The sequence below is a fragment of the Dendrobates tinctorius genome, unplaced genomic scaffold (genome assembly GCF_039654945.1).
Source record: "Dendrobates tinctorius isolate UK_male_01 unplaced genomic scaffold, ASM3965494v1 ptg000160l, whole genome shotgun sequence".
Classification (NCBI taxonomy): Eukaryota; Metazoa; Chordata; class Amphibia; order Anura; family Dendrobatidae; genus Dendrobates; species Dendrobates tinctorius.
The window spans coordinates 7,597,413-7,619,797 of record NW_027361827.1 but is presented as its reverse complement, the minus strand read 5'-3'; positions in this window follow the sequence as shown (position 1 = coordinate 7,619,797).

Below are 22,385 nucleotides of genomic sequence, written 5' to 3'. Positions count from 1 at the left end.
CGTCTGAGCCTGCCTCCTGATGTATAGACATATATTTTGAATGTGTACGCTATCCATACATGTTATCCGGGGATACGGTACCCTTTCTAACCTTTGTGCAATCATGTGCAATCCATACTGGGCCTAACACCGTCTGAGCCTGCCTCCTGATGTATAGACATATATTTTGAATGTGTACACTTTGCTATCCATACATGTTATCCGGGGATACGGTACCCTTTCTAACCTTTGTGCAATCACGTGCAATCCATACTATGCCTAACACCGTCTGAGCCTGCCTCCTGATGTATAGACATATATTTTGAATGTGTACGCTATCCATACATGTTATCTGGGGATACGGTACCCTTTCTAACCTTTGTGCAATCATGTGAAATCCATACTGGGCCTAACACCGTCTGAGCCTGCCTCCTGATGTATGGACATATATTTTGAATGTGTACGCTATCCATACATGTTATCCGGGGATACGGTACCCTTTCTAACCTTTGTGCAATCATGTGAAATCCATACTGGGCCTAACACCGTCTGAGCCTGCCTCCTGATGTATAGACATATATTTTGAATGTGTACGCTATCCATACATGTTATCCGGGGATACGGTACCCTTTCTAACCTTTGTGCAATCATGTGCAATCCATACTGGGCCTAACACCGTCTGAGCCTGCCTCCTGATGTATAGACATATATTTTGAATGTGTACACTTTGCTATCCATACATGTTATCCGGGGATACGGTACCCTTTCTAACCTTTGTGCAATCACGTGCAATCCATACTATGCCTAACACCGTCTGAGCCTGCCTCCTGATGTATAGACATATATTTTGAATGTGTACGCTATCCATACATGTTATCCGGGGATACGGTACCCTTTCTCACCTTTGTGCAATCACGTGCAAGCCATACTGGGCCTAACACCGTCTGAGCCTGCCTCCTGATGTATAGACATATATTTTGAATGTGTACGCTATCCATACATGTTATCTGGGGATACGGTACCCTTTCTCACCTTTGTGCAATCACGTGTAATCCATACTGGGCGTGAGAACGGCTGGCGAGCTGTTAAGCAAGCTACAGCACCTGTGGTTTGCACACGTAAGTTTTTCATTTTTTCAGGAATGACGGTTAGGCCTAATTCCGGAACTGCGGTTGACCTGCACTTACTGGGAAATCATTGTTCGCGGGTAATAATTGTAATCAGTGATCCCCATAACTAACGTTGTTCAGCAGGTTATCTGCACCTGTAAGCGACAAACGCTGGCCTTTTCAGTGTAGCGCACATGCATCCACGGACATGTAAGGGCATGACACACCAGTTATTGGCCAATCTCATGTGGCAGAGCCTCACGTGTCCCTCTAGTAAGCCGGACTCGGACCGCGGGGCATGACGGAGTCTCGTTCGTTAACGGAATTAAGCTTGCAATGTGTGCATCTGTTCTGTAGCTGGCATGGTTGAGGTTTCCCAGGTGGAGTCGAATTTAACCATAGGCTCCACCCCTGGTGGTGCCCTTCTGGACATTCCTTTAAGGTTCAGCTTTGCAACCATACTGCCCACGTAAAACACTTTGCCTTCATGAACGCTGTTTGGAGGGTCATGACTCGTGGGAATAACGCCGCCCAATCAGTTAACCTGCTAGAGAGATCGTTCGTTGCTACCAAGCATGACATCACACTCCCTAGGAGGAAGGTAATGCCACTGTGGCGACCGTACTCCTGGGGGCGACACAAGTGCACTGATGCCCAGCCACTGCTCGATGAATCTGCTGGTACATTGACCCAGACCACTACATTCCCCTCGCACGCTACACGGCCTGATTCTGACCCTGATGAAACTCAGGTTACCCTTCCCATATACAGTTCCATCTTACACTGTGACAAAGAGGAAGCTGCAGATGAAAGTGCAGGTTCGGCCTACCCGCCATCAGACACACCACCGTACTATCAGGGGCCCTGTGCCAGTGCCGTCGCCAACGAGTGGTCCCCCCCTGCTTGCTCAGGATCACAGCACTTGCAAAGTTGAAATACTGTGCAGTGAGATGGAAGATGGGGACGACAAGGAGTCCAGACAAGTACAGGGATTCCCTAGCGAGGAGACTTATTTGATTGTTTTCAATGTTGGGACAGCAATTTTTGGGGAGCACTATACTCTGGAGAATGATAGATGGGGCCCACCATACACTGGAACATTCCAAAGGTGGACATCAGACACTGGAGCAGCATTTACAGGGCCCATTATACACTAGAGCATTAGAAATGGGGCCCATTATGTTTGGAGTATTATTTGGGCCCATAAGACAGTGGAGCTTCATCCATGGGGACCAACATATACTGTAGCATTATGTGGAGCTCATCATATACTGTTTCAAACATTATATGGGACCAATGATTCTGTATGGAGAAATAGATGGGCCTCGTCATGAGATGTAAAAAGTGAAGTATTTTTCATTGTACTATACCGCTATTTCTCTGCCGTATCGGAGCATGATGAGTTGTGGCATGTGTTAAAGGGGCGCTCTTTCGCCCAGGGCACATGAAAACCTGGAGCCAGCCCTCCCCCCCCACAACTTTAGCCAAATAACCCCCATTTTTCAGTGCGTAACTTGTATTATGAAGTTAATTAAGGTTGACAAGCTTAAGTAAGAAGAATTGATGCTTTTGGCATTCAAATGGGCACTGTAGGTGAGTTTCCTGTCCTCCTCTCACTGCCGACTTTTATTCCCCATTGACTTACATTGGGTTTCGTGTTTCGGGACGACCCCGACTTTTCCCTATAATCGGACGATCTTGCTCGACCCGACTTTTGGAAAAGTCGGGTTTCACGAAACGAAACTCGACCCTAAAAAACCAAAAGTCGCTCAACTCTACTCCTCATAGGAGTTATGACTGTGCAATTGAGCTGAACCCGGGGTGTAAATTCCCCAAGGGTCGGCTTTTCAATTTATCTGTACCCGAGCACGAGGCTATGCGATCCTATATTAAGGAGGCATTGGAGAAGGGTCATATTAGACCATCCTCTTCACCCTTAGGTGCTGGGTTTTTTTTCGTTGCTAAAAAGGATGGTTCATTAAGGCCTTGTATTGACTATCGTGCCCTCAACAAAATTACTGTTAAATATCAGTATCCGTTACCCCTGATTTCTGATCTATTCTCCAGAGTTAAAGGTGCTTGCTGGTTTACCAAGCTTGACCTCAGGGGGGCGTATAATCTTATTCGCATTAAGCATGGGGATGAATGGAAGATGGCGTTTAATACTCCGGAGGGACATTTTGAGTACCTGGTGATGCCTTTTGGGCTCACTAATGCCCCTTCTGTCTTCCAGTGCTTCATGAACGATATATTCCGAGACTTTGTGGATAAATCTTTGATTATCTATCTGGATGATATTTTGATCTTCTCCAAGAATTGGGACTCTTATGTGGAACATGTTCGGACTGTGTTCCGGATTTTGAGGGAGAATTCCCTGTATGTCAAGGGATCGAAATGCCTTTTTGGGGTACAGAGGATTTCATTTTTGGGATTTATTTTGTCTCCGTCAACTATTGAAATGGACCCGGCCAAGGTACAGGCCATTTATGATTGGGTTCAGCCCACTTCTTTGAAGGCCCTCCAGAAGTTTTTGGGTTTTGCTAATTTTTATCGGAAATTTATAGCTAATTTTTCTGGTATTGCCAAGCCATTGACGGATTTGACTAGGAAGGGTGCTGATGTGCTGAATTGGTCTCCGGAGGCTGTTTCTTCCTTTCAGGAGCTGAAGCGAAGATTCACTTCTGCTCTGGTTTTGCGGCAACCTGATGTCTCACTCCCATTTCAGGTGGAGGTGGACGCTTCTGAGATTGGTGCAGGAGCGGAGTTGTCCCAAAAAGATCCTGTGACATCTAAAATGAATCCTTGTGCTTTCTTTTCCAGAAAGTTCTCCCCATCCGAACGTAACTATGATGTGGGGAATTGAGAACTGTTGGCCATGAAATGGGCATTTGAGGAGTGGAGACATTGGTTGGAGGGAGCCAAACACCAAGTCGTGGTCCTTACTGACCACAAGAATTTGATTTACCTGGAGTCGGCCAAGCGCTTGAATCCTAGACAGGCTAGGTGGGCCTTGTTTTTCACACGTTTTGATTTTGTGGTCTCTTTTCTTCCGGGCACTAAGAATGTCAAGGCAGACGCCCTCTCTAGGAGTTTCCTTGCTGATTCTCCTGTTGTGACTAAGCCTGCTGCCATCTTAGGCGAGGGGGTAGTTCTTTCTGCCATCTCGCCCGATTTGAGACATGCTCTGGAAGAGTTTCAGGAGGACAAACCTGAGCGTTGTCCCAGTGGAAAGTTGTATGTTCCTGACCAGTGGAGGAAGAGAGTGATGTCTGAAGTTCATTGCTCTGCATTGGCTGGTTATCCAGGTATTTTTGGTACAGAGATCTGGTGAGTCGATCTTTTTGGTGGCCCGCCTTGTCTCGTGATGTCAGGAATTTTGTGCAGTCCTGTGGGACTTGATCCCGGTCTAAACCTTGTTCTCGCTCTAGTGGCTTGTTGATGCCTTTGCCGGTGCCCAGGAGGCCATGGACCCAAATTTCAATGGATTTTATCTCTGATATGCCTGTCTCTCAGAGAATGACTGTTATTTGGGTGATTTGTGATAGATTCTCTAAGATGGTCCATCTTGTACCACTCCCCAAGTTGCCATCTTCCTCTGAGTTGGTGCCCTTGTTTTTGCAACACGTGGTTCGCTTGCACAGGATTCCTGAGAACATTGTATCTGACAGAGGAGTTCAGTTTGTGTCTAGATTTTGGAGGACTTTCTGTTCCAAGCTGGGAATTCAGTTGTCCTTCTCCTCTGCATTTCACCCTCAGACCAATGGGCAGACGGAGAGAACAAACCAGACTTTGGAGTCGTATTTGAGATGTTTTATTTCTGCCGATCAGGATGATTGGGTTTCATTTTTGCCCTTGGCCGAATTTGCTTTAAATAATAGAGCTAGTTCTGCCACTTTGATGTCACCTTTGTTTTGTAACTTTGGTTTTCACCCTCGATTTTCTTCAGGGCAGGTGGAGCCTTCTGCCTGCCCAGGTGTTGACACTGTGGTGGAGAGAATGCACCAGATCTGGGACCAAGTAATGGATAAGTTGTCTCTCTCCCAGGAAAAAGCCCAGCGGTTTTCCAACCGGCGTAGGACCGTTGGTCCCCAGTTTAAGGTGGGTGATATGGTTTGGTTGTCATCAAAAAATATCGCTATGAAGGTGGCTTCTCCTAAGTTTAAGCCTAGATTTATTGGACCTTACAAGATTTTGGAGATTATTAATCCGTCTCTTTTCGTTTGGCTCTTCCTGTCACATTTAAAATTCATAATGTGTTTCATAAGTCCTTGTTGAAGAGGTTTGTTGAACCAGTAGTTCCTGTGGTGGCACCTCCTGACCCTATATTGGTTGAAGGTAACATGGAATATGAGGTAGAGAAGATACTGGATTCCCGTCTGGCTAGACGGAGACTCCAGTATTTGGTTAAGTGGAAGGGTTATGGTCAGGAGGATAATTCCTTGGTCTCTGCCTCTGATATTCATGCTGAAAGATTGGTGCGTGCCTTTCATCGGGCTCGCCCGGATCGCCCTGGTGGCATGGATGAGGGTTCGGTGACCCCTCCTCAAGGGGGAGGTACTGTTGTGAGTTCATTTTTCCCTTCACCATTGAGGTCTGATGAACTCCATCCTCTAGTGAAGGAAGGTAGTGAGACTGATTACCAAACACCTGGGCAGCTAGATGATGACTGGGTGGCTGGAATTGAGGACTGGATATGAGGCTGCCGACACCCTTCTTCCTGGCTGGTGATTTTCCTGCTGGATTCTTGGAGACCAGTCTGATTCCTGCATCTCAAAGCTAAGTTTTTCTGCTCTGCTTTGTACTCTTCAGTTTTGTTTTTGTTTTGCCTTGTTTTTTGGGAGTTCTGCCATCCCCGGCCGGGGGTGAGCTGAATTCCTTTTTTGTCTCTGTTCTGTTGATATTTTGCTCTGTCTTCAGAATATACCTGTGTGCTGATATAGTCTTTTGAAGCCTAGCGACTTCAGGGCCTGTTTTTCCTATCAGTCGGTTGTCTCATTTTGATAGGGTTTTTGCGAATGGCAGACAGCAGCTTTCCTATCCTGTCCTATGTAGTTAGCTTGGGCCCCATCATTTGCTCAACCTATCTTTCTATCTGTGTTAGTGTTTTCATCTTGCTTCACCGTCATTATATGTTGGGGGCTGCCTATTGCTTTGGGGTCTGCTTTGGGGCAGTTTAGTTTTTCCTCTTTCTGTCTTTAGGCTATATAGTTCTCTGGCTGTGATCGAGGGGTCTAGGGCACCGTAGGAACCCCCCACGGCTACTGCTAGTTGTTGTGGATAGGTTCAGGGGTCTGCAATCCGATAGCTGCCAACCTCTCTGGTTTTTCTGGACTTAGCTGGTATTTTGTTTTTTCCTCCTTCGGTGACTCATCATAACAGATTACAGTCAAATACATACTGGGAGAGCGTCAGTGACTAAGGAAATATATACAGAGATTTAATTTTTTACCTACACCTTATACAGCTGTACGCTCCTCATACAGTACCATATATCAGCTGGTATTTTTGTTACATTTTCACAAACATGAGGAAGTATGGTGGAAGAGCTCGCGAACGTGGGCGGGGGGGCAGATGATACTGATGGTAGTAGTGGTGCATCTGCTGGTTATGCCAAAAGCATAATAGCAGCTAAGGCAGGAGGTGTTGAGCCTGCATAATCGTCTGGCAAAAGAAGACCTGTAAGGTTCCCTTTTCTGGGAGTAGGAAAACCGCTTTTAAAGCCAGAGCATCAGGAACAGGTTTTGGCTTACATTGCCGAAACAGCCACCAGCTCTATTGCCCTCTCTTCTGAACTTTCAAAACCTGCAAGCACTGAGTCGTCAGTGCAGGGTTCTGGTCAGGAAAAACACCTTTCCTTGTGTCCTTCACCCCCACCAAAAGTGAAGGATACGGCAGCCCACACTTCAGATTACTCCATGGAGCTCTTTTCACATACCATGCCTGGGTTATCCAGTCAAATCCTGAATTCCCCAGTCCAAGATGAATCTGACATGGAGTGCACTGATGCACAGTCACTGCTAGATGATTCTGCTGGTACATTGACCCACAGCACTACATTGCCCTCGCAGTCTACTGAGCCAGAATCTGACACTGAGGAAACTCAGGTACCCCTTCCCGCATACTATACCACCTTACACGGTGACATAGAGGAAGGTGCAGCTGAAATTGAAGAGGAGGTGATGGATGACCCAGTTGTTGACCCGGATTGGCATCCATTGGGGGAAGAGGGTGCCGCTGGCAATAGCTCCGATGAGGAGAAGGATCCGCAGCAGGCATCGACATCGCAGCAGCGGTTATCTGGCAGGCCCGTAGCTGTCCAAAAATGTGGAACAAAAACCAAAAGAGGTGCTGGACAGCTTGGCTACATGGTCAAATTAGCTCAGCGTGCAAGCCCTGAAAATTTATACCATAGTAGGAAGAGTGCAGTGTGGCACTTTTGTCCAAAATCCTACTGATGAGGCAAAGGTTATCTGTAAGAAGTGCGGAAGGACCTTTAGCCGAAGGAAAAATGTCAGAAATTTGAATACCAGTTGCATGCTTAGACATTTAATCAACATGCACTTGCAAGCGTGGACGGACTACAAAACCTCAGGTACCACATGTGCACCTGCTCTGACTGAAGGTAGCCAGCAACCCTCCATCGCTTCCCCCACCGTAAGACCACCGCCACCGGTAAGCTCATCACCAGCAATAAATGTTGAGGTGTCGTCGCAAGTCCAAAGCAGTCAGGGAATCACAATGGTTTTGCAGCGAAACACTGAATCTAGGCCATCATCACCAACACCATCACCATCACCAACCCCCTCTCAGTCCGTCAGGTCCACCGCTAGTTCCCCCATTTGCAGCTCTCAAGTCCAGCTCACCCTAGCAGACACTCTGAGTAGGACAAGAAAGGACTCATCCGCGTACACTGGCTTTGAACACCTACATTGCCAAACTGACCTCATTAGAGATGATGCCCATCCGTTTGATTGAAAGCGAAGCTTTCCGAGAACTCATGGCCTACGCTGTCCCATGCTATGACCTACCTAGTTGGCACTTCTTTTCGTGAAAAGCCATCCCTGCCCTCTGCCTGCATGTGAAAGACCGCATTGTACATGCACTCTAACAATCAGTGAGTGGAAAGGTGCACCTCACAACAGCTGCATGGTCCAGTAGGCGTGGATATGGCCGTTACGTGTCCATCACTGCGCACTGGGTTAATGTGGTGGATGCAGGCTCCGCAGGGGACATTGGCGGTGGACCAGTGCTGCTTAGCCCACGGTATAGGAAACAGTTGGCTGTAGGCGTTCGACTCTCCTCCTCCTCCTGAAGCGAAAGCTCGGCGACAGAGCGCAGTCATACGAGCACTCCATCCACAGCTGCCAGTGTTTCACACGAGGTGTCCCACTATCGAACAGCTAGTGGTAAGCGGCAGCAGGCTGTGTTAAAGATGATGTATTTGGGCGACAACAGACACACCGCGGAGGTACTGGCCGACTACTTGCAGCGACAAACTGAGTCATGGCTGGGCAGTCTACATCTTGAGCCAGGCAAGGTAGTCAGGGATAACGGACGTAACTTTGTGGCAGCCATAGCCCGTGCAAAACTCACACACATACCTTGCCTGGCTCACACTTTGAACCTGGTGGTGCAGTGCTTCCTAAATAATTATCCGGAGTTAACAGTCCTGCTCCAAAAGGTGCGAAGACTATGCTCGCACACCCATCGCTCGCCCGTACACTGCAGTCATATGCAGAAGCGGTAGCGATTGCTCCACCTCCCCAAGCACCGCCTAATCATAGACGTTGCAACAAGGTGGAACTCCACCCTGCACATGGTTCAGAGGCTGTGCGAACAGAGGCAGGCTGTAATGCATTTGTGGGAGGATACATGGGCAGGCAGTTTGAGGGCAGACATGGAGTTGTCGGGTGTGCAGTGGTCAAAGCTGAAAGACCTCTGTAAAGTCCTTCAGTGTTTTGAGGAATGCACACGGCTGGTAAGCGCAGACGATGCCATCATAAACATCAGCATCCCACTTATGCATCTGCTAATGCAAAGTTTGAAGCACATTAAGGATCAGGTATCTGCAGCGGAGGAGGAACAGGAGGCGGAGGAGGGAAGCCTTGCTGACAGTCAGCCATTGTCTGGTCAGGGAACTGTCCTGGATGAGGTGGAGGAAGAAGAGGAAGAGGAGGAGAATTATGATGGGGATGATTATTTTGGGGATGAGGATGCTTCTCTGGGGGCAAGAGAAAATGTTGGCATGGCAAGGTCAGGTACAGGGCTTGTGTGTGACCGGAGGGATGTGGATTTGCCAGAAAGTGCTCCTCCACCCACCACTGCCAGTGCATCATTGACACCTGGAACATTGGCCCAAATGTGTGATTATGCCTTGCGGATCCTAAAAAGGGACCCCCTCATTGCCAAAATGATGAAGGATGATGACTACTGGTTGGCCAGCATCCTTGATCCACGCTATAAAGGCAAATTATACAACATCATGCCACAGGAGAACCTAGAGATAATATTGGCTAACAAACAAGCAACTCTGGTAAACCGTTTGTTTGAGGCATTCCCAGCACGCAGTGGTGCTGGTTCTCCCACGAGCCGAAGTGGGCAACATGGAAGAGGTATTCTTGGTGCACACAGCCAAAGTGATGTTGGAGACAGGTGTTTCATGACCATGTTGTGGAATGATTTCTCAAGTACCGCTCACACGACTGGTAATACTGCATACATTGCAAGTGACAGGAGACAGCAGTTGTCAACTATGATTACAAACTACTTCTCCTCCCATATCGGTGTTGTCCCTCACAGGTCATTCCCATTTAACTATTGGGCCTGTAAATTGGACACCTGGCCTGAATTGGCACAATATGCCTTACAGTTGCTCGCTTGCCCTGCTGCTAGTGTGCTATCTGAAAGAGTCTTCAGTGCTGCTGGATCAATCCTGACAGAAAAAAGGACCCGTCTGTCGACCCAAAATGTTGATGATCTAACCTTCATTAAAATGAACCATACATGGGTTTCAAAGGATTTTGTCCCACCTTCCCCTGATGACACATAGGTTGCCAGAAATTTGGCTCGCTTTTGTCCTCCTCTTCCTCGGACTTGTCAAATTCCTCCATTTGCAGCTGCTGAATGTACAGCCTACACATCACCATATGCCATTTTTTAAACCTCCCTAACTGGGCTGCCCCCCCAATGGCAGGGGTCTCCACCTGGCACACCCGGGCAAGTGCCGTTGCTCTGAACAGGTGGGTGGGCCCACTCTTGGCCGACAGCACTGGCACAGGGCCCCTCATAGTACAATACAGTGTCTATGACGGTGGGGGGGCCCACTCGCTGTCAGACACACCGGCATACTATGAGGAGCCCTGTGCTAGTACCGTCACCCACGAGTGAGCCCCCCTGCTTGTTCATGGCCACAGCACTTGCAAGTTGCAATACTTACCTCTCCCTGCTCCACCGCTGTGTAGTCTGGGCAGTTAAATCCTTCACAGGGATGGCCACTACAAATTTGGTGAACTGATCGATGATGGTTAAGATGTAGCTATGGCCTGTCCTGCTGGCCTCTACCTTCAGATGATCAATGGCTACCTTTTGTAATGGACGTCAACTCACAATCAGATGCAGTGGTGCTTTATGATCACCTTTCACAGTTTTCCCAGTCACAGACGTGTGACATTCCTGCCACCATTTTTCAATGTCTCCTCTCATGCCAATCCAACAGAATCGCCTACAGCCTGTGGCTTCTGTCTTTTTCACTCCAAAGTGACCAGATAGATCATGATAGGCAGTGAGGACCATGTCTAAATCTCTCCCTGTGATCACAATTTGATGGAGACGAGTAACGGTGATGGGATCTACGCTACTGCGATACAGCAATCCTTTCTGCACAAATAACCATTTTCGCTGTCTCCACAGACAAAGTAATTGAGGGTCAGCATCATCTCTGCGAAATCTACCGGAAGGTTTTCCTGTGATTAGTAATTCATTTCACAAAATTCTGCAAACCCTCAACTTTCCGTCTGTACTTGTATCCATCTATTTTCCAGTAGCAGAGAGTCTGGACTGGCTTACTGAGACTGAAATATATACGAAGATTTAAAAGTACCTCAACAACAACTGTTATGGATGAGTCACCGAAGGAGGAAAAAACAAAGATAATAGCTAAGTCCAGAAAACCAGAGAAGTTGGAAGCTGTCAGATTGCAGACCCCTGAACCTTTCCACAACAACTAGCCGTGGGGGGTTCCTACGGTGCCCTAGACCCCTCGATCACAGCCGGAGAACTAAATTAGCCTAAAGACAGAAAGGGGAAATCTAAACTGCCCCAGAGCAGACCCAAAAGCAAAAGGCAGCCCCCAACATATAATGACTGTGAAGCAAGATGAAAAACACTAACACAGATAGAAAGATAGGTTGAGCAAATGATGGGGCCCAAGCTAACTAAATAGGACAGGATAGAAAAGCTGCTGTCTGCAATCCGCAAAAACCCTATCCAAAAATGAACCAACAGACTGATAGGAAAAACAGGCCCTGAGTCGCTAGGCTTCAAAAGACTATATCAGCACTCAGGTATATTCTGAGCCAGTGATTAACAGATCAGAGGAAAAAATGGAATTCAGCTCACCCCCGGCCGGGGATGGCTGAACTCCAAAAAACAAGGCAAACAAAACCAGAGCTAAAGTGTACAAAAGGCAGAGCAAAACTTAGCTTTGAGAAGCAGAAATCAGACTGGTCTCCAAGAATCCAGCAGGAAAATCAACGCCAAGGCAGCAGGGCGTCGGCTGCCTTATATCCAGTCATCAGTTCCTGTGACCCAGTCATCATCTACCTGCTCAGCTGTTTGGTAATCAGCCTCACTACCTTCCTTCGCCAGAAGAGGGAGTTCATCAGACCTCACTGGTGAAGGGAAAAATGAACTCACAACAAACAACAATGTATACTGGTGTACGCTTCGAATACATTTCCCTTTTTCTACTTTTTATATTCTGGTGTAATCCATACTGAGTCTGTGAGTGTCTGTGTCTGACTCTGGAAATATAGACGGAAATTTACAATTACCCCTAGACTGGATACACCTGGTATCTGCTGATACAGTTCCTTTTTTCTAAATATTTTATTACGGTATAATCCATACTGAGTGAGCGTGTGTGGTTTCCTCCTTCTATATATACGGAGATAAAAATTTTACCCTATACTATATACAGCTTCTATCTTGTTATACAGTAACTTTGTTCGACATTTAGTATTACGGTCAAATCCATACTGAGTGAGCATCTGAGGGTGACTACGGGAATATCTATACGGAGATTTAAATTGTACCCTATAATATATATACTTGCTATCGTGTTATCCAGTACCTTTTTTCAACATTTTTTATTATGGTCAAATCCAGACTGAGTGAGCGTCTGAGGGTGACTCTGGAAATATATACCGAGATTTCAAATTTACCCAATACTGTATACAGCTCTACGCTTCTGATACAATACCCTTTTTTGCTATTTTGATCCTGGTGTAATCCATAATGAGCCTGTGAACGTCTGTCTGTTACTCCGGAAATATATTTGGAGATTTAAGATTACACCAACACCGTATACAGCTGTACACTTGTGATACATTACCCATTTACTGCTTTTTATATTGTTGTCTAATCCATACTGGGCCTGAGAGCGTTTGTGTCTGCCTCCTGAAATATATACGGAGATTCAGAATGTTTAAACTATACTATATATACCTTGTATCTGGTGATGCTGTACCCTTTTTCAACTTTTTATATTATTGTGTAATCCATTCTGAGCCTGTGAGTGTCTGTGTATGACTCAGGAAATATATACGGAGATTTACAATTATCCCTAGACTGTATAGAGCTGTACGCTTCTGATACAGTACCATATATCTGTTGGTATTTTGAGTAAATTTTCACAAAAATTAGTAAGTTTGGTGGAAGAGGCCATGGACGTGGTCGTGGTGGGCCAGCTTGTACTGATGGTGATGGTGGTGCATTTGCTGGTAGTGCCAAAAGCACAATAGCAGCTAAGGCAGGAGGTGTTGAGCCTGCATCATGGTCTTGCTCTGGAAGGCCTGTAAGGCTCCCTTTTCTGGGAGTAGGTAAACTCCTTTTAAAGCTGGAGCATCAGGAACTGGTTTTGCGTTACATTGCTGAAACAGCCTCCAGCTCTAGCGCCTCCTCTTCTGAAGTTTCAAAAAATGCAAGCACTGAGTCGTCAGTGCAGGCTTCTGGTCAGGAGCAACCCCTTTCCTTGGGTCCTTCACCCACAACAAAAGTGAAGGATGCGGCAGCCCACACTTCAGATTACTCCATGGAGCTCTTTTCACATACCATGCCTGGGTTCATTCTAAATGGGGCACATTATATATGGAGCATTATTTGGGCCCATAACACAATGGAGCATCATTCATGGGGCCCATCATATACTGGAGCATTCTAAATGGGGCAGATTATATATGGAGCATTATTTGGGCCCATCATACACTGGAGCATCATCCATGAGGCCCATCATATACTGGAGCATTCCAAATGGGGGACATCAGACACTGGAGCAGCATCTATAGGGCCCATTATACACTGGAGCATTAGAAATGGGGCCCATTATATATGGAGCATTATTTGGGCCCATAACACACTGGAGCATCATCCATGGAGACCATCATATACTGTAGCATTATGTGGAGCTCATCATATACTGTATGGAACATTATATAGGACCAATTATTCTGTATGGAGAAATATATGGGGCTCATTATTCTGTATGGCGCACCATGTGGTGGCCATAATACTGTATGGAGTAATATACTGTCCGTTTTTTGAGCTATTGTAGAATTTAAAATAGATATCAGTCATATCATGCAGGAAGTGAAATATTTTTCATTGTGCTATACCTATATTTCTGTGCTGTATTGGAGCATCATGAATTGTGTATGTGTTAAAGGGGTGCACTGACACTCTTTGGCCCGGGGCACACGAAAACCTGGAGCCAGCCCTACCCCCCTACAACTTTAGCCAAATAACCCCCAGTTTACAATGCATAACTATTATTATAAAGTAAATTAAGGTTGACAAGCTTAAGTAATAAGAATTGATATTATTGGCATTGAAATGGGCACTGTAGGTGTGTTTACTCTCCTCCACTCCCTGCCGACTTTGCTTCCCCATTGACTTGCATTGGGTTTCTTGTTTCAGTCGGACCCCGACTTTTCCCTATAGTCGGCAGATTTTGTTCGACTCGACTTTTGAGAAAGTCGGGTTTCATGAAACCAGACTAGACCCTAAAAAAGGCAAAGTCGCTCATCTCTATTTGAGATACATTATTTCAGGACAGGAGCAGCTACCAAGGCTAATACCTTAGGTTTGGGCAAGGGAGCAATAAAGAAGTTGGGTAGATGAAAGTCTTTGTGTTTCCTTACATAAGTGAGACTGGACTTGTTGCAATTAGGAGATAAAAAAAAATTATTTTGGTTTATCTTACAGATACATCGATAGACGCATATATGGTTCATCGGCCATTCGTTTGTATATTGGGTGGAGAGACGTGTGAGTGTGCGTCCTTTGGGCCTGAACTTAGGTCAAATCGACGCCATTTTTCATTGGAAAGGTTATCGTGGTCTGAGGTGGTTTTAGATGCTTGATACGATAGAGGCACTAAGCAAGATGTGCACAAACCCAGTAGTGTTAGTTATACTCGCAGTGGTGATGATTTGGGGAAAATAAAGTTGACTGACCTAATTGGTATTATGAAATCAGATTGTACAATGTTTAGAAGATTGTTTACGCAGAAATGCGTTTTGGTTTGGTCTGAGGTGGTACCTTGGAGATGTCAGAGGGGAACATGTGACTTGGTGGCCCTAGAGAGGGTTCGGAGATTGCTTAGCATGAGGGTGTCCCATTCTGAGTGTTCTACAGGAGGGATGGCCATCCAGCATCGTATGTTGTAGGGAGACAATAAAGTTCTTTAACTAGCTGATGGCATTCATTTGAATACTATTGGCAACATCATTTTCTTAAATAGTTTGCAAGAGGGTGTTGAAAATGCTTTATCCTTGTTGTATGGAGGAGGTCAGAGGGTCAAAGAGGTTTTTCGACCTCCTCACTTTTTGCCCATTGAAATAACATGCCTACTCTGATACAGTGACAGGCATGTTGGGAGTTGTTGCAGAAGAAATTTGGGTCAAGTGATTGTGTTTTAAATGAAGAGAATTAATAAAATAAAGCTGTGGCCACTTTTCCACCCAACAGGAAGTTATTCTGTTTTTTATTGCACATTTTTATGAGATCATCCAGGAAAAGGTATATAAAAGTGAGCTTAAAGTGAAGACAAATATTATTGCTCAAGGACATTCACTAAAGGTCTGTCATAGTTTTAAGTGTGTCATGAGTTGAAATAGTAAAATCAATGTGTATGTGTGTCAGAAACAAAGAATTATGTTGCGGTTGAGAAACCACACCTCTCTAATTTCCTACGGCAATCTTGAGAAGGACACGTAGAGTATTTGTGGAGAAGAATGACGTTTAATATATTGACTGCATATTCCTTCAGCATGTGTTTGTTGCTTAATTGCACATGTCAGTTTCATTGTGGATAATACTAATTAATAACTAACCTATATTGCATCAGACATACCATACACAAGCATTTTTCATAATACAGGGAATCTGCATCAAATCCGATTTTAAAATGACTTGTTAGCTGCTTTGCTACAATGAAGCAGAGTTTCTGCTTGGTGAATATGAATTTTGAAGCAAGAAATTCTCCACTAAGGTGAATTCTCCTTCCCTTAGAACTGGAACAGAGATGCTCTACTGCACTCCATACATTGTACATGGGACCGCCGGAAATAGCTGAGCACTATGCTCCGCTTTATACAGCAGTTTTATAGACAATGAATTGAGCAGAAAACCAGAATGCGCGTACGTCCAATTAATGAAAGATAGGACTCTGCAGAACCTATTTCCCTGGTTCAGAAGCACCGAGAGTCCCAGCTGGGGCATAACAATCGCAGTCGCAAAAGGTGTAATCAACTGAGCTCCTAAAGAAAGTGGGGCTGCCAATAAATCATAATATTATAATGGGAGCTTGAGAAGGGGCACAATTTAGGATGCCCTTCTGTGACTGCTTCTATGTTCCATGACCCGGCCTACTCCATCAAACATTTTTTTGGGGGGACAGGAGAACAAGGCCCAATTAGGCCGTTTGCTTTTGGGCTCCATGATTTTTAAGTACACCCCTGACTATGGTGTTTTAGAATGCTACTGTATACTGTTTATACTTTGAATGTAATATTAACACAATCTAATATATAAAGCTCAAAGTGTGTATGTACGAGTATGTATGTATGTATGAGTGTATGTATGTGTGTGTGTCCGGGATAGGCATCCGCACCGTCGCAGCTACAGCCACAAAATTTGGCACAGTCACACGTCTGGACCCCGAGAGCGTCCTAAGCTATGTTGTGAGGCGAAATTTTAACCCCGCGTGTTCCAATTCACCAAACAATTTTGCCCCTCTCTATGTACTTGGGAAAAAGTGTGCACGTCAAGCTCCGCCCCTCATTATGATGTCATAATGGTTGACTATGAGATGGAGGATGTGTGATGGATATATGGGCACCGGACTATGGGATGGAGGATATGTATGATGGGTATGTGGGCACGGGACTATGGGATGGAGGATGTGTGATGGGTATATGGGCACGGGACTATGGGATGGAGGATATGTGATGGGTATATGGGCACGGGACTATGGGATGAAGGATATGTATGATGGGTATATGGGCACGGGACTATGGGATGGACGATATGTATGATGGGTATATGGGCACTGGACAATGAGATGAAGGATGTGTGATGGGCATATGGGCACTGGACTATGGGATGGAGGATATGTATGACGGGTATATGGGCACGGGACTATGGGATGGCGAATATGTATGATTGGTATATGGGCATGGGACTATGGGATGGAGGATGTGTGATGGGTATATGGGCATGTGACTATGGGATGGAGGATGTGTGATGGGTATATCGGCACTCGACTATGGGATGGAGGATATGTATGATGGGTATATGGGCACGGGCCTATGGGATGGTGGATATGTATGATGGGTATATGGGCACAGGACTATGGGATGGAGGATAATTATATGGGCACGGGCCTATGTGATGGAGGATGTGTGATGGGTATATGGGCACGGGCCTATGGGATGGAGGATGTGTAATGGGTATATGGGCACGGGCCTATGGGATGGAGGATATGTATGATGGGTATGTGGGCACGGGCCTATGGGATGGTGGATATGTATGATGGGTATATGGGCACAGGACTATGGGATGGAGGATAATTATATGGGCACGGGCCTATGTGATGGAGGATGTGTGATAGGTATATGGGCACGGGCCTATGGGATAGAGGATACGTATGACGGGTATATGGGCACGAGCCTATGGGATGGTGGATATGTATGATGGGTATATGGGCACGGGACTATGGGATGGACGATATGTATGATGGGTATATAGGCACGGGACTATGGGATGGAGGATATGTATGATGGGTATATGGGCATGGAACTATGAGATGAAGGATGTATGATGGGTATGTGGACACTCGACTATGGAATGGAGGATATGTATGATGGGTAGAGTTGAGCGAAACGGGTCGAAAAAATTCAAAAGTCGCCGACTTTTGGCAAAGTCGGGTTTCATGAAACGAAACCCGACCCTAGGATGAGGTCGGCCACGAGGTCGGCGACTTACGCGCCAAAGTCGCGTTTCAAAAGATTGTTTTGCGCTCTTTTTCAGCCAATCAGGATCCACGGACACTGTGGGCAACGTGATGACATAGGCACGGGTCACCACCATCTTTCAGAAGGGCATGCAAGTGATTGGCTTGCTTTGGTGGGCGTCACAGGGGGTATAAAAGGGCGTGCACGCCGACCGCCATCTTACTTCTGCCGATCTTAGTATAGGGAGAGGTTGCTGCTGATTCTGTAGGGAGAGCGTTAGGCAGGGAAGAAGACAAAAAAACTGCTTCTGCTGCTAGCGATTTGGCCTGCACAACACACCAGACACTGTGTGTTCAGTGCAAGGGGAGGCTATATAGTGGTGTATCAGTGGTGTTGGTTGTTGGGCTGCCTTCTAAAGCTTCCTGACATTCCTGCATTGCTGTTTACCCACTGCTCCGCAAACTGCTTTTTTAAAAGCAATCCCAATTTTTTTTTTTTGTCCTGCTGAGAAGAAAAAAAAACTGCTTCTGCTGCTAGCAATTTGGCCTGCACAACACACCAGTCACTGTGTGTGCAGTGCAAGGGGAGGCTATATAGTGGTGTATCAGTGGTGTTGGTTGTTGGGCTGCCTTCTAAGGCTTCCTGACATTCCTGCATTGCTGTTTACCCACTGCTCCGCAAACTGCTTTTTAAAAAGCAATCCAATCTCCCTTATCCTCTAGTCACTTTTGTCACAGCTGTGCCATCGAGCCTGGCTGTCACATAGCGCTCAGATATTCATTGGGCCTCAAGCAATCCAAAAGTGTCCAGTGTCCAAAAGTGTGTGCAGAGATTCAAAATCTCCCTTATCCTCTAGTCACTTTTGTCACAGCTGTGCCATCGAGCCTGTCACATAGCGCTCAGATATCAGTGGGCCTCACACAATCCAAAAGTGTCCACTGTCCACAAGTGTGTGCAGAAATTCAAAATCTCCCTTATCCTCTAGTCACTTTTGTCACAGCTGTGCCATCGAGCCTGTCACATAGCGCTCAGATATCAGTGGGCCTCACACAATCCAAAAGTGTCCAGTGTCCAAAAGTGTGTGCAGAGATTCAAAATCTCCCTTATCCTCTAGTCACTTTTGTCACAGCTGTGCCATCGAGCCTGTCACATAGCGCTCAGATATTCATTGGGCCTCACACAATCCAAAAGTGTCCAGTGTCCAAAAGTGTGTGCAGAGATTAAAAATCTCCCTTATCCTCTAGTCACTTTTGTCACAGCTGTGCCATCGAGCCTGTCACATAGCGCTCAGATATCAGTGGGCCTCAACCAATCCAAAAGTGTCCACTGTCCACAAGTGTGTGCAGAAATTCAAAATCTCCCTTATCCTCTAGTCACTTTTGTCACAGCTGTGCCATCGAGCCTGTCACATAGCGCTAAGATATTCATTGGGCCTCACACAATCCAAAAGTGTCCAGTGTCCAAAAGTGTGTGCAGAGATTCAAAATCTCCCTTATCCTCTAGTCACTTTTGTCACAGTTGTGCCATCGAGCCTGTGACATAGCGCTCAGATATCAGTGGGCCTCACACAATCCAAAAGTGTCCATTGTCCAAAAGTGTGTGCAGAAATTCAAAATCTCCCTTATCCTCTAGTCACTTTTGTTACAGCTGTGCCATCGAGCCTGTCACATAGCGCTCAGATATCAGTGGGCCTCACACAATCCAAAAGTGTCCAGTGTCCAAAAGTGTGTGCAGAGATTCAAAATCTCCCTTATCCTCTAGTCACTTTTGTCACAGCTGTGCCATCGAGCCTGTCACATAGCGCTCAGATATTCATTGGGCCTCACACAATCCAAAAGTGTCCAGTGTCCAAAAGTGTGTGCAGAGATTCAAAATCTCCCTTATCCTCTAGTCACTTTTGTCACAGCTGTGCCATCGAGCCTGTCACATAGCGCTCAGATATTCATTGGGCCTCACACAATCCAAAAGTGTCCAGTGTCCAAAAGTGTGTGCAGAGATTCAAAATCTCCCTTATCCTCTAGTCACTTTTGTCACAGCTGTGCCATCGAGCCTGTCACATAGCGCTCAGATATCAGTGGGCCTCACACAATCCAAAAGTGTCCACAAGTGTGTGCAGAAATTCAAAATCTCCCTTATCCTCTAGTCACTTTTGTCACAGCTGTGCCATCGAGCCTGTCACATAGCGCTCAGATATTCATTGGGCCTCACACAATCCAAAAGTGTCCAGTGTCCAAAAGTGTGTGCAGAGATTCAAAATCTCCCTTATCCTCTAGTCACTTTTGTCACAGCTGTTCCATCAAGCCTGTCACATAGCGCTCAGATATCAGTGGGCCTCACACAATCCAAAAGTGTCCACTGTCCACAAGTGTGTGCAGAAATTCAAAATCTCCCTTATCCTCTAGTCACTTTTGTCACAGCTGTGCCATCGAGCCTGTCACATAGCGCTCAGATATTCATTGGGCCTCACACAATCCAAAAGTGTCCACTGTCCAAAAGTGTGTGCAGAGATTCAAAATCTCCCTTATCCTCTAGTCACTTTTGTCACAGCTGTGCCATCGAGCCTGTCACATAGCGCTCAGATATTCATTGGGCCTCACACAATCCAAAAGTGTCCAGTGTCCAAAAGTGTGTGCAGAGATTCAAAATCTCCCTTATCCTCTAGTCACTTTTGTCACAGCTGTGCCATCGAGCCTGTCACATAGCGCTCAGATATCAGTGGGCCTCACACAATCCAAAAGAGTCCACTGTCCACAAGTGTGGGCAGAAATTCAAAATCTCCCTTATCCTCTAGTCACTTTTGTCACAACTGTGCCATAGAGCCTGTCACATAGCGCTCAGATATTCATTGGGCCTCACACAATCCAAAAGTTTCCAGTGTCCAAAAGTGTGTGCAGAGATTCAAAATCTCCCTTATCCTCTAGTCACTTTTGTCACAGCTGTGCCATCGAGCCTGTCACATAGCGCTCAGATATTCATTGGGCCTCACACAATCCAAAAGTGTCCACTGTCCACAAGTGTGTGCAGAAATTCAAAATCTCCCTTATCCTCTAGTCACTTTTGTCACAGCTGTGCCATCGAGCCTGTCACATAGCGCTCAGATATCAGTGGGCCTCACACAATCCAAAAGTGTCCAGTGTCCAAAAGTGTGTGCAGAGATTCAAAATCTCCCTTATCCTCTAGTCACTTTTGTCACAGCTATGCCATCGAGCCTGTCACATAGCGCTCAGATATTCATTGGGCCTCACACAATCCAAAAGTGTCCAGTGTCCAAAAGTGTGTGCAGAGATTCAAAATCTCCCTTATCCTCTAGTCACTTTTGTCACAGCTGTGCCATCGAGCCTGTCACATAGCGCTCAGATATCAGTGTGGCCTCACACAATCCAAAAGTGTCCAGTGTCCAAAAGTGTGTGCAGAAATTCAAAATCTCCCCTGTCCTATAGACACCTTGTACCTTGTTTTACATTACTATATAGTTTGTTGGATTTTGTCTACATTTCTACCAAAAATGAGGAAGGCTGGTGGAAGAGGCCGTGGAATTGGGCGGGGGTTGGCAGCTGGTAATGATGGTGTTGTTGGTGGATCTGATGGTAGTGGCAAGAGCAAAATAGGACCGAATGCAGGAGGTGCTGACCCTGCGTCATCGTCTGGCTACATAAGGCCTCGAACGCTTAGTTTTCTAGGAGTTGGCAAACCGCTTTTAAAGCCAGAGCTTCAGGAAAAAGTTTTGTCTTACATTGCTGACTCAGCCTCCAGCTCTATCGCCTCCTCTTCTTCAGTTGTAAAAAGTAAAAGCACTGAGTCATCATTGGAGGCTCATGTTCATGAACCACACCTTACCTTTCCTTGTGTCCTTCACCCCAACCAAGATTGAAGGATGACGCAGGCCATACTACTGATTACTCCATGGAGCTGTTTTCACATACCATGCCTGGATTATCAAGTGAAATGGTGAATTACCCAGGCCAAGATGAATCTGACATGGAGTGCACTGATGCACAGCCGCTGATGGATGATTCTGCTGGTACATTCACTCAGAGCACTACATTGTCCTCGCAGTGTACAGAGCCAGATTCTGACCCTGATGAGACTCAGGTGCCCGTTCCCGCACACTATACCACCATACACGGTGACACAGAGGAAGGTGCACATGACATAGAAGAGGAGGTGATGGATGACCCAGTTGTTGACCCAGATTGGCATCCATTGGGGGAAGAGGGTGCTGCTTCCAATAGCTCAGATGAGGAGCATCCACAGCAGACATCAACATCGCAACAGTTGTTATCTGGCAGGCCCGGAGCACTCCAAAGACAGGTTCCAAACATCAAAAGAGTTGCTGGACAGCTTGTCCAGAGGGTCAAAAGATCACAGCTTGCTAGGCCGCAAAATGTCTGCCAAAGTAGGAAGAGTGCAGTGTGGCACTTTTTTGAACAAAATCCTCATGATCAGGCCAAGGTTATCTGTAAGAAGTGCGCAAAGACCTTTAGCCGAGGGAAAAATCTGAAAAATTTGAATACCAGTTGCATGCTTAGACATTTAACCAGCATGCACTTGCAAGCGTGGACACAAC